Below are 12,500 nucleotides of genomic sequence, written 5' to 3' on the forward strand. Positions count from 1 at the left end.
ACAAAATGTTTGAAGTGTATAAAAACCCAAATAAAATAAAACAGTGTGCACACTTAAAATAAACAATGGTCCCGGGGCCTTAAACAAAATAGAAATGGTAAAAAGTGGAAAAAGGGGGGGAAAGTTCCTTTGTAGGGTACTTAAGGGTATCCGTGGTCGCTCTGGGAAAGGCTCGCCATCAGTGTCCTTTGACCAGGTGAAGTCCTGGCCCAGTTGTCTTCTTTTCAATCCTATCCGTCCAAAAAACCTGACCTGATAGGTCACATTCATCCATACATACATTTCAATTAGTACAATGTACAATAAATCTAAGATGCATCATATTATCATTATCTAATAGTCATACTGGGATGACAATCACATATCTTCTTAAATCTTCTCTAATCATTAAATTCAAGTGCATGAAAACAAGTCGTTCATGTGTAACGCCTGTCTACCAAAACGCAGGTAGCAATGGGTCCAATAAAACTACATTCAAAATGTCTCAACAATAAATACATACAACATAAAACATAAAATACACATTAGAATCTAAAGCTTAGAAGGAATCACTATCAGAGACGTGCTTAATATCCTCTTACACTAATAGGCCTATTCATGTAAGAGAACTGCACTAAAAATTACCCTCTATTTACTTTAAATTAAATACTGTGAAAGGCTTCAATAAATTGCATAGTGCAATGAAATATTACATTCATAACAACAATGAAATTATCCTCTTATCTTAGTTAAATCACTATTAAAGAAATAGTAATAAACTTCTCTTTGTGTAGAACCCATCAGTAATAATAACTAGTGTGTGTAAATAATAGTAACTACTGTAAGGCTAGTGTAACTAGTGTAAGGCTACTGATGGTAATCAGCATCAGTGTCAGTAATGGGCTACTAATGGTCATCAGTATCAGTAGTCAGTATCAGCAATATCAGTTATCAGTATCAGTAATATCAGTTATCAGTATCTGTAACCAGTGTCTGTAAAGATCGTGAAGCATAAACATATTCTTTTTTCACCAGTGACGCTTACAACGTTAGCCTGGCCAGTGCATTGGGAACGTTCGGGACAACCGTTATTCTCGTGGGGCATTGCTAACATTTCTGTGGCTAACCATTGATATAGTGCAGGAGATGGGACAAGGGCACAAAACGGCTAAACAGATGTTATTCCTCACCGTTGCTCCTAATGATGTGCTCAAGGGGATGAATCCGGTGAGTACACTTAGACACAGCGGTGAATGGTGAATGGTGCCTGGCAGTTCTCGGGGGTTAGCCTGTTAGCAGAAATGAACGTTCGGGGCAACCGTTATTCTTGTCGGGCATTGATGACATTTCTGTGGCTAATCCATTCACACAGTGCAGGAGATGAGAGGACAAGAGTTAAAACACAGTTATTCCTCACCGTCGCTCCTGAAGATGGTGATGTGTGATGATACGATGGTGAGCACACTATGACGAAGGTGAAAAGTAGTTGCCTCTGGTGGTTCTCGAGGGGTTAGCCTGTTAGCAGAATCAGTGCATCAGTGCCGGAGGTGGCGGTAAATATCAGTGTTTCGTTTGTCACATAAGAGTTGTCTTACCGACGTGGCTGTCAGCTACTATGTGGCTCTTGTTGATGTTCTGTCTGTTGTTGATGTACTGTCCGGTGATGCTCAAAGATGTTGATGATGTTAACGGTTATAACGATGATGGTAACGTTTCATACAGCAAGTGGCTGGCTCAGATGATGGTTGTCAAAGAGACTGAAACAATCCTTGCGGCTCGGTTACATTCATCGGCTCGCGTTCTTAGGTCTTGCGTGACATCTGATTGGCTGTAGTAATTCTTGCGTGTATGTGTAGCTGTTGTCATATTTCATTGGGGAATACTGATAGAACAGGGGTCACTCTGTTTCGTGTATCTTGCGTAGTATGTAGTGGATGCGAGTGGATGGTGTGTAGGTCGTGAACTGTGTTGTTTACACTGTGTACTAGAGTGTGTGTGTGTGTGTGTGTGTGTGTGTGTGTGTGTGTTCATGTCTTTTGAACTCCGGATTTGAACTCCGGGTTTCATCCTCCCCTCCTGAACCTTTGCACGTCCCTGTGCAAGGTGGACATCTTCACACAGCAATCACTGGGGATGGGGTAGTGGATTGTACAGGTACTTCATTGATCACTTCGGACCAAGCTATGGACAAGCCTTGAAAGAAGGATCTCATTGCCTTGGCCAAAGGATTTCCTAATTCTGCATAGTCAAGCCGTTGTGGGGGTTGACGATTGCGCTCAGATCTCCTGAGGGGTTCATCAGGGTTTGTGTTTTCGTGAATACTTGTGGTTTCAGTCGTTTCATCATGTTGTTCCTCAGGTTCCACTACTTGTAGACTTTCATTCTCCTCATGTTCTTGCTCTATTGGAATGTCTCTATCTGTGGGGTTGTCGTCTTTATCGGTAGGTATGTCTTTATCGGTGGGTAGGTCTTTATCAGTGAGTATGTCTGTATCGGTACGTAAGTGTTCAGGATCACTCTGGTGAGAGGTAGACTCGATCATCAAAGGACTATCTGGAATACTTTCGGACATGTCAGGTAAGTTCAGATCAGGTACCTTAGATTGGGTGTCAAGTTCAGGTAAGTTATGATTTACAGGACAAGGGTCTTGGGGCTCTTGGACATTGGCCATGGGAAGATCTGGGTGCACTGGACTCTCTGTGATCTCAGGGACAGGGGAACTCAACCAGACAGGGATGAGTGAGTAGTCGTCGTCATCCGAGGAGCTCTCTGCCTCTGCTACAGGGTTGGCACGTGTTCTTGGTCTGCGCGGCACCGACTTCTGCACAGGCTGAGTGTCCTCTTCGACAGGTAGGTATCCGCACGGAAGCAGCAAGTCTCTATGTAGTGTCCTCTTTGGACCATCTTCAGTTTCTGGTTTAATGGTGTATACTGGGAGAGTGCCTGCTCTTGTAACGACAACATGGACCGTGGATTCCCATTTGTCAGCAATCTTGTGCTTTCCTCGTATGCGGACGTTTCTGACCAGTACCCTATCTCCAGGCTCTAGATCTGAGGCGGTGACATGCCGGTCATATCTTGTCTTGTTCTTTAGTGCTATCTTCGCTGACTTTTCCTTTGCAACTTCATAGCTCTCTTTCAGACGGGACTTGAGGGTTTTGACATACTCTGAATGAGAGGAGTGTTGGCCCTCTGGCACTGGCAGCTTGAAAGCAAGGTCAACAGGTAAACGGGGGTGACGCCCGAACATGAGCTCGTACGGGGTGAAACCTGTGACCTCGTTCCGGGTGCAGTTATAAGCATGGACCAAGGGTCTTACATGGTCGCTCCAACGGTACTTGTCTTTATCCTCTAGAGTCCCAAGCATGTTGAGCAGGGTGCGGTTGAACCGTTCTACTGGGTTACCTCTAGGGTGGTATGGAGTTGTTCTAGTTTTGCGGATACCGGCCACCCGACAAAGCTCTTTTATGGTGTTGGACTCAAAGTCGGGGCCTTGATCACTGTGCAACTTTTCGGGGAAGCCATAATGAATAATGAAATTCTCCCAGAGGCACTTTGCTACAGTCTTGGCTGTCTGGTTTCGTGTTGGGATGGCCACTGCATACTTGGTAAAGAAGTCGGTGATAACCAGCACGTCCTTGGTGTTACTCTGGTCCGGTTCGATGGAGAGGAAGTCCATGCAAACTAACTCCAGGGGTCTGGTGACTTGAATGTTCACTAATGGTGCAGCCTTTTCTGGTCGAGCCTTCCTCCTCACACACCTGCCACACTTCTTCACCTTCTCTTCCACATCTGATGCCATCTTCGGCCAGTAGAAGCGGGTCCTCACGAGGTCTAGGGTTCGGTCGACTCCCATGTGGCCCATGTCGTCGTGCAGACTGGTGAGCACTGGACTTCGGAACTCAGCTGGGAGGACAAGCTGGTACGCCCTCTGGGATCCCACTTGGCGGCGGCGGTACAGGATGTTGTTGTGGAACTCAAGACGATGGAGTTCACGGAGGTAGAGTGGAAGATCAGGGAGTTGGGTGCGCAGAGTGGGTGGTGGCGTTTCCCCATTTTCGATCTGGTGAATGACATGTTTTATGCACTGGTCAGCCCTTTGCTTTTCTGCTATCTGTGCTTCTGAAAGATGCGGGATGGCTGGGAGGCCTCCGAACTGTTCTTCTTGTTCATAGCACTCGGGAATAGCGCAGAATGATGTCGCAAGGGTCTCCACTAAGGCAACATGGTCTCCTTCTCTCTCATCATCCGGGCTGGCACTGAAGGCAAGTTGTCGCTCACAGATGGCCTTCACGACTGAATGGTCCACCTCATCTGGATTCTCTGGATCGGTAAGATGGTCTTGAGTGAACTGCTGGATGCGCTCCTTCTCTTTCTGTGACCTTGGATCGTCTGCTCGCTTCTCGTGTTCCCTGCGTGATAGTCCGTCTGCATCTCCGTTCAGTTTCCCTGGGCGGTAGGAGAGCTTGAAGGAGAATGTAGACAGTGCAGCCAGCCACCTGTAGCTCGTCGCATCGAGTTTGGCTGATGTGAGGATGTAAGTCAGCGGATTGCTATCCGTCACCACGGTGAAGTTGTTGCCATAGAGATAGTCGCTGAACTTCTCCGTCACCGACCACTTGAGTGCGAGGAACTCCAGTTTGTGTGCTGGGTAGCGACTCTCACTCTGTGATAGACCTCTACTCGCATACCCTATGACTCTGAGCTGGTTGTCTTGCTCTTGGTACAGTACAGCACCGAGCCCGGTGGTGCTGGCATCGGTGTGGAGTATGTAGGGTTTCTGGGGGTCGGCGAATGCTAGAACAGGGGCTGTAGTGAGGCTTTGGATGATGTCTTCAAAGGCTTTCTGGCAATCTGATGTCCAGCGGCTTCCAAAAGGCTCTTTGGGGTTGTGATACTGGACTGTCTTTGTTCTCGTGTCTGTCTGCTTCGCCTTCGACTTCTGGTGGTAAGGTGGGTAGCCAGAGGTCAAGTTGTGGAGAGGCTTCACAATGCCGGAGTAGTCCTTCACAAACCTCCGATAGTAACCAGAGAACCCGAGAAACGAACGGAGCTCCTTCAGGGTACGGGGTCTCGGCCAAGTCTTCAGTGCTTCGATCTTCTGGGGATCTGTTTCCACGCCCGTCCGTGAGACAATGTGCCCCAAGTAGCGAACAGATGTCTGAAAGAAGCGGCACTTCTCCGGGGATAACTTGAGACCGTTTTCCCTCAGGCGATCCAGGACTTTAGCCAGACGAGCTTCGTGTTCCTCCAGGGTTTGGGAGAAGACAATGATGTCATCAAGGAATACCAGCACTTCACGCAGGTGGATGTCGCCCATGCACTTCTCCATTAAGCGCTGGAATGTGCTTGGAGCATTGGTGATTCCTTGTGGCATACGATTCCATTCCCAGAATCCGAGGGGACAGGCAAAAGCTGTTTTTGGCTTGTCATCTTCATGCATCTCAATTTGGTAATATCCGGACTTCAGATCCATCACGGAGAACCATTGTGACCCACTTAAGGCAGAGAACGACTCTTCAAGGTTTGGTAGTGCATATGCGTCTTTGATGGTTTGCAGATTGAGTTTGCGGTAATCAACACATAGACGTACCTCGCCATTCTTCTTTCTCACAACGACGATAGGTGAAGCATATGGAGACTCAGACTCTCGGATGATTCCAGCTTCAAGGAGATCTTGAAGATGTCGTCTCACGGCATGATAGTCGTTGGGATGGATGGGCCGGGGTCCGTTGCTTAAACGGTGTGTCATCCTTCAACTTGATTCGATGTTTGACCTTGGTTGCGTGGCCAAAATCGAGGTCATGTTGAGAAAAAACGTCTGAGTAAGTGTTGAGTGTCTTGGTGATTCGGTTCCTCCATTCTGCAGGGAGTGGGGAATCTCCGAAGTCGAAGCTCAGATTGTCACGTTGTTCATCTCGAGGAGAGTGTTGCAGACTGGAACAGACTGTAGGTGATGACAGTTGACTGGGGCTACAGGTGTTGTGGGTCTGGCTGATCTCGTGAGGGATGGCAAGTTCGGCGATGACAGAGTTAGAGGGCAGGGTAATGTCATGGTTGGTTTCATTTCTTATGATTACAGGCACCTTGTACGGGAACCGTGCAGGGATGGAGATGATGCAGCTATCAACGAAGATCCCACCTGGCAAGGACGAAGTGGAGGGTTCTTCCACTACTGCCCATCTCTCGTTGTTAGCTTCATTTCCAGTGACGACGCCTTCCAAGACCACCTTCTGTCCAGCAGGGATGATGCTTGACTCGTGACGACCTAACTTCACAATGCCGACTTGACCTTCTGTGCTTTGGTGCCGTCTGAGCTGCAGTGTCCTCAAGACTTGTTGGTAGCCACAGTAGATGTTACTTATCACGTTGTTTCCATCACAGAATTGCTCATAAAGAGGGTCTAGTGTATTTGTGCCAATCAGTACAGGCATGCTGCTACTGGAGCGAGTATCTGGCACTATCAAGGCAAGAGTCTGTACTTCGGGTTGTGAAGCAATGAATTCTTCGGGAAACTGTATATGTAATTGAATGTAGCCCAGGTATGGGACTGCCTGACCGTTGGCGCCCTCAACTTCAAGCATGTCGCTAACTGGGTGTAGCTGACAATCGGAAAGGTGGGACTCATAGAAGGACTGAGACACAGTTGTAACTTGCGATCCAGTATCCAGCAGTGCATTACATTGAATTCCATTGACGTTGACATTTGCTGTGCTTTTGCTTCCAATTAAGCCTCTAGGCAGTTTTCTGTTATCTACAGTTCTGTGTTCGTTAATTGTTACTCTTCTCTTGACATTTTGTGTAGTAGTGGAATGTGTTTGTGTAGTAGAAGTGTTTGCTCTAACTTTATTTTTCTGGTCTTGTGTTCTGGTTCCATGGTCTGTTTGTGTGTTGCTTGCGTCGGAGGGACGTGATTGACTCTCCTCAGCTCCTGTCTGTCCCACAACAGGAACTGTTAGTCGTTTAAAGCTACACTGGAACCATTTCGTGTTTCCCACTGCTGCTGTCTCGCGATCAATTGCCTTTTCTTTTCGGCTACAAGACGGGGGTTGGCAGGGTCAGTGCAGCAGGGAGCAATGTGTCCATCCTCACCACAGTTAAAGCAATACCAAGGCCGGGGCTTGGTTGTCTCTTTCGTTCTGGTCTGTCTGTCCATGTCTGTATCTGTGTTACCTGGCTTTGGTGGTCTGTTCTGAGGCTTTTCTGCAGATCCCTTGCGATTAGCTCCCTGTGTCTTTTTCTGTGACATGAATGTAGTGAGCTGGCTTTGCAAACTTGCTACTTGCTTTCGCAGATCCTCAATCACACTGATGGCACCGGCACTGCTCTCCTCTGGTTCACGAACATATGCATCATGGAAGTGGACCTGAGTTTTCTGCTTCGTGATGCCGATGTGTCTCTTCATGCGCGTTGACTTGGCTTCCAGTCTGTCTTCCTCAGAGCGGATCATCAGCAGGAGTTCAGAGAACTGGGGTGGTTTGCTCTTCTTTTGCTCAAGCTGCAACGTGCTGATCAGACTGTTATCCCAACACCCTCGGCAGAACTGCTTCAGGAGATGCTTGTCACCTTCTTTGTGTGTAACTCCCCCTTGTTTCGTGGCTCGATTTAAGGCTAGCTGGAGTCGTTGCAGGTAAGAGGATGACTTCTCACCGGGGTCTTGTAGGGTGTTCAGGAACTGGGCGAACAGCTCTTCTCCGTCTGCGACCGTGCCGTAGGCTGAGTCCAGCAGCTGTAGGTAGGCGGCAGGGGTGAATCAGGCAGTAGACCTTTTACGACGTCAACAGCAGGTGGGAGTAAGTTCTCTAGAATCTTTCGTGATATTTGCAGTGGTGACATACTGGGATCATTCTGTAGCAGCTCAATGTGTGTGCGCCATGTGTCATAGTCAGTCTCATGGTTGGGTATGGGGATCTTGCCGGAGAAAGAGCGGAGTCTCACTTGGGACTGCATGTGAGGGAAAGGATCCTGCCTCCGAACAATGTGCTCGACCACAACCTTTTGGATGTCAGGGGGGTTCACGTCGCTTAGGGAAAGGGACGGTGTTCTCTTGGCATTGGCAAGGAGGACATGGTCAGCGTCTCCATGGCCGCTTGGTGCAACATGAGACAGTGAGGTGTGCTGTGGCTCTCTGTGAACAGGTGGGGATGACACGGTCGCCTCGACGTGTACAGAGGGGGAATCGTCAGCCGCGTGTTGCATGGCATCTATATCCATTCCAATCTGGGACATCATCTCTTTCAAAACTTCGCCATAATCCTTGCCACTCTCCTTGGCTAATTGCTTGAGCTCCGTTAAGTACGTCTTTGTTACATTTGAGCCAACTTTGGTGGTGTACGCGCTACTGAGTGTTTTTACTACATAGGTAGCGGGGGACTCACCTTGTGTAGTGTAACTGTAGGGTAAGTGGGGCTCTAACGTTTCAATAGCTGAACTGCTAGAATACTCAACGATCAGGTTTTGGAAGAATTCTGAGTGTGGGTCTTCAACTAAAAGGACTCTATCAATTTTACCATACTGTTTAAGATAATCAAGGACTTGTTCATCTTGATCGGGTACCTGAGTTATGCCACTGACTAATACTGCATTTGGAATATTAACACTAAACTTTCGAATATAAAATCCATACTGGTGATAAGTAATTACTTAGTAATGTCTGCTCAATATTGTTACTCAACAACTAGCTCCTCCTGGCAGCAGGCTCGCCACTTTTGTAACCGGGCTTTCCTTTAAGAAAGTGATTTACAATTAAAATAATGAACAATAATACTAGGACCTGGATCAGAAGATCTAAGTAAGAGAGAGGAGCGAGTGTTAAGCAACAATAATGAGTCAGACAAGAAATTCCTTTTTGAGTGAAAACTCGTATATTGTTTACAAAATGTTTGAAGTGTATAAAAACCCAAATAAAATAAAACAGTGTGCACACTTAAAATAAACAATGGTCCCGGGGCCTTAAACAAAATAGAAATGGTAAAAAGTGGAAAAAGGGGGAAAAGTTCCTTTGTAGGGTACTTAAGGGTATCCGTGGTCGCTCTGGGAAAGGCTCGCCATCAGTGTCCTTTGACCAGGTGAAGTCCTGGCCCAGTTGTCTTCTTTTCAATCCTATCCGTCCAAAAAACCTGACCTGATAGGTCACATTCATCCATACATACATTTCAATTAGTACAATGTACAATAAATCTAAGATGCATCATATTATCATTATCTAATAGTCATACTGGGATGACAATCACATATCTTCTTAAATCTTCTCTAATCATTAAATTCAAGTGCATGAAAACAAGTCGTTCATGTGTAACGCCTGTCTACCAAAACGCAGGTAGCAATGGGTCCAATAAAACTACATTCAAAATGTCTCAACAATAAATACATACAACATAAAACATAAAATACACATTAGAATCTAAAGCTTAGAAGGAATCACTATCAGAGACGTGCTTAATATCCTCTTACACTAATAGGCCTATTCATGTAAGAGAACTGCACTAAAAATTACCCTCTATTTACTTTAAATTAAATACTGTGAAAGGCTTCAATAAATTGCATAGTGCAATGAAATATTACATTCATAACAACAATGAAATTATCCTCTTATCTTAGTTAAATCACTATTAAAGAAATAGTAATAAACTTCTCTTTGTGTAGAACCCATCAGTAATAATAACTAGTGTGTGTAAATAATAGTAACTACTGTAAGGCTAGTGTAACTAGTGTAAGGCTACTGATGGTAATCAGCATCAGTGTCAGTAATGGGCTACTAATGGTCATCAGTATCAGTAGTCAGTATCAGCAATATCAGTTATCAGTATCAGTAATATCAGTTATCAGTATCTGTAACCAGTGTCTGTAAAGATCGTGAAGCATAAACATATTCTTTTTTCACCAGTGACGCTTACAACGTTAGCCTGGCCAGTGCATTGGGAACGTTCGGGACAACCGTTATTCTCGTGGGGCATTGCTAACATTTCTGTGGCTAACCATTGATATAGTGCAGGAGATGGGACAAGGGCACAAAACGGCTAAACAGATGTTATTCCTCACCGTTGCTCCTAATGATGTGCTCAAGGGGATGAATCCGGTGAGTACACTTAGACACAGCGGTGAATGGTGAATGGTGCCTGGCAGTTCTCGGGGGTTAGCCTGTTAGCAGAAATGAACGTTCGGGGCAACCGTTATTCTTGTCGGGCATTGATGACATTTCTGTGGCTAATCCATTCACACAGTGCAGGAGATGAGAGGACAAGAGTTAAAACACAGTTATTCCTCACCGTCGCTCCTGAAGATGGTGATGTGTGATGATACGATGGTGAGCACACTATGACGAAGGTGAAAAGTAGTTGCCTCTGGTGGTTCTCGAGGGGTTAGCCTGTTAGCAGAATCAGTGCATCAGTGCCGGAGGTGGCGGTAAATATCAGTGTTTTCGTTTTTTACATAAGAGTTGTCTTACCGACGTGGCTGTCAGCTAACATGTGGCTCTTGTTGATGTTCTGTCTGTTGATGTACTGTCCGGTGATGCTCAAAGATGTTGATGATGTTAACGGTTATAACGATGATGGTAACGTTTCATACAGCAAGTGGCTGGCTCAGATGATGGTTGTCAAAGAGACTGAAACAATCCTTGCGCCTCGGTTTCATTCATCGGCTCGCGTTCTTAGGCTCGTGTGACATCTGATTGGCTGTAGTAATTCTTGCGTGTATGTGTAGCTGTTGTCATATTTCATTGGGGAATACTGATAGAACAGGGGTCACTCTGTTTCGTGTATCTTGCGTAGTATGTAGTGGATGCGAGTGGATGGTGTGTAGGTCGTGAACTGTGTTGTTTACATTGTGTACTAGAGTGTGTGTGTGTGTGTGTGTGTGTGTGTGTGTGTGTGTGTGTTCATGTCTTTTGAACTCCGGATTTGAACTCCGGGTTTCACAAGGATCCCCCCCCCCCCCCCCCCCCAAGACATTAATATATTTAATAGACCGTGATTTGGAAAGGGGGGGGGCTATAAATTGTCTTCACAATCCCCTAGCATGCAAATGGCCACGCTTTCAAATGAAAGATTTCTAAATTATGCCGCCCGAAAATGAACTAGAACCCCATTTTTGCTCGTTTAAGCAGTTTTTCTTTGAAATGGATCGCAGACTAACACATATTAGCATTTAAATATTGTAGCACCCGGAGGATGAGCAATGGCTTTTTAGGGAAATAATCATAATCTGCGATCTAATCTGTTTACTTTACAACCGTTCCGCATTGGAAATTGTGCCCATTGTTTTCATTCTTTCTTTTCTTTGAGACAGCGGCATTGAGAGGGTATTACTTAATTAGATTTTTTCCATTTCCCACACACACACACACACGCGCACACACGCACAGACATGAGACATGCATAGAACGCTGATTGAACAGCGCCAAAAAGATATTGAACACATTTTTCCCCCTTCCACACCCCATAAATACAGCGCTGCTTTAATCTAGGCGGTCTGGAGATGTAAAAACACAATTTGTAAACCGAAACAAAAAAAAAGAAAACGAAAGGGAGGGCTGGGGAAAAAAACAAGCAAATAGAGGCATGTTTCTTCCCCGTGTTTTTTTTTTTTCTTGTGAGAAATGCTAGCAGTTACTTATGTTGTTGTTGTCACTGGCTTCCACTCTCCTCTCCTCTCCTCCACTCTCCTCTCCTCTCCTCTCCTCTCCTCTCCTCTCCTCTCCTCTCCTCTCCTCTCCTCTCCTCTCTTCCCCTCCCCTTCCCCTTCTCCCCTCCACACAAATGGCTCTAATAATCTTTACAAATGCACACTGCAGTCAGAGGCCGATGCCTCCTCATTGCACGGGGGCACAGTAATGTGGTAATTGTAGAGCTTGCTTGCTGCCGTCGCTCAACCCCCCTCCCCCCAAATGCAGCAACCAGTCAAGGCCCCCACACCCTCACCCACTCCACTCTGCTCCGCTCTGCTCTGCATGACAGCCTGGCATGATGTTGTACTGATTTGATTCCATTTGTTTCACAGGGGCCCAGCGTCCCTCTCAGTCTCCCTCCCTCCCTCCCTCACGAAAAAGGAGGGAGCTGTTTGCAAGCAGCATGGGTCACGATCAGTGATCGGCGATATAGCTTGAGTGGGGAGTACAACACAACACAGCGGAATACAACACAGCACATCACATCACATCACAACAGCACTGGAGTGTATATGACTCTGGAAGCAAGTCTTGTGTGGCCTGGAGGAGCGAGCTTGGTGGGGCTTAGGGGCTCATAAGACGTGTAACAAAATAAGACCCCTACAAAGCTGGCATTGTTTTACGGCGTTGTTTATCTCATTGTGGTGGAGGCCATGATTATGTGACAACAGGGTGATATGATGATTGTAATCAGGGCCGCTGACCGCTTTTGCCGGGCCCAGGACAAAGTCATCTGAAAGCCCCCCCCCATCCAGTGTAATGACCCAATTTTGGGCCCTCTCTCTTCCTTGGCCCGGGTCAACAAACCCCTTTGCGCCCCCTGCGTTGTCGGCTTTCCTGATGGTGATTGCAG

General features: G+C 46.4%; 1 protein-coding gene and 2 long non-coding RNA genes across 9 annotated transcripts in view; 1 reads left to right on the plus strand and 2 right to left on the minus strand.

Annotated features, from left to right (window-relative positions):
* Positions 1 to 1,741, minus strand: part of LOC134439588 (uncharacterized) — a 1,773-nt gene extending 32 nt beyond the window's left edge. The window contains exons 1-3 of one of the 2 annotated variants that reach the window (XR_010032786.1): positions 1,575 to 1,741; positions 1,397 to 1,494; positions 1 to 1,268 (exon numbers count right to left, since the gene is read on the minus strand). The exon at positions 1 to 1,268 is cut by the window's left edge and continues 32 nt beyond it. This is a non-coding gene — a long non-coding RNA (uncharacterized LOC134439588). Of the gene's footprint in view, positions 1,495 to 1,574 lie in introns of both variants that reach the window. The other variant, XR_010032785.1, reaches the window with a different exon arrangement.
* diaph2 (diaphanous-related formin 2) overlaps positions 1 to 12,500 on the plus strand; it is a 642,359-nt gene that overhangs the window by 52,317 nt on the left and 577,542 nt on the right. The window lies entirely within an intron of this gene.
* On the minus strand, positions 8,821 to 10,795 carry LOC134439589 (uncharacterized). Its single transcript, XR_010032787.1, has 2 exons — positions 10,427 to 10,795; positions 8,821 to 10,345 (listed from the first exon to the last, which is right to left on the minus strand). It is a non-coding gene; the product is annotated as an uncharacterized LOC134439589 (long non-coding RNA).

Source organism: Engraulis encrasicolus, chromosome 23, assembly GCF_034702125.1.
Source record: "Engraulis encrasicolus isolate BLACKSEA-1 chromosome 23, IST_EnEncr_1.0, whole genome shotgun sequence".
NCBI lineage: Eukaryota > Metazoa > Chordata > Actinopteri > Clupeiformes > Engraulidae > Engraulis > Engraulis encrasicolus.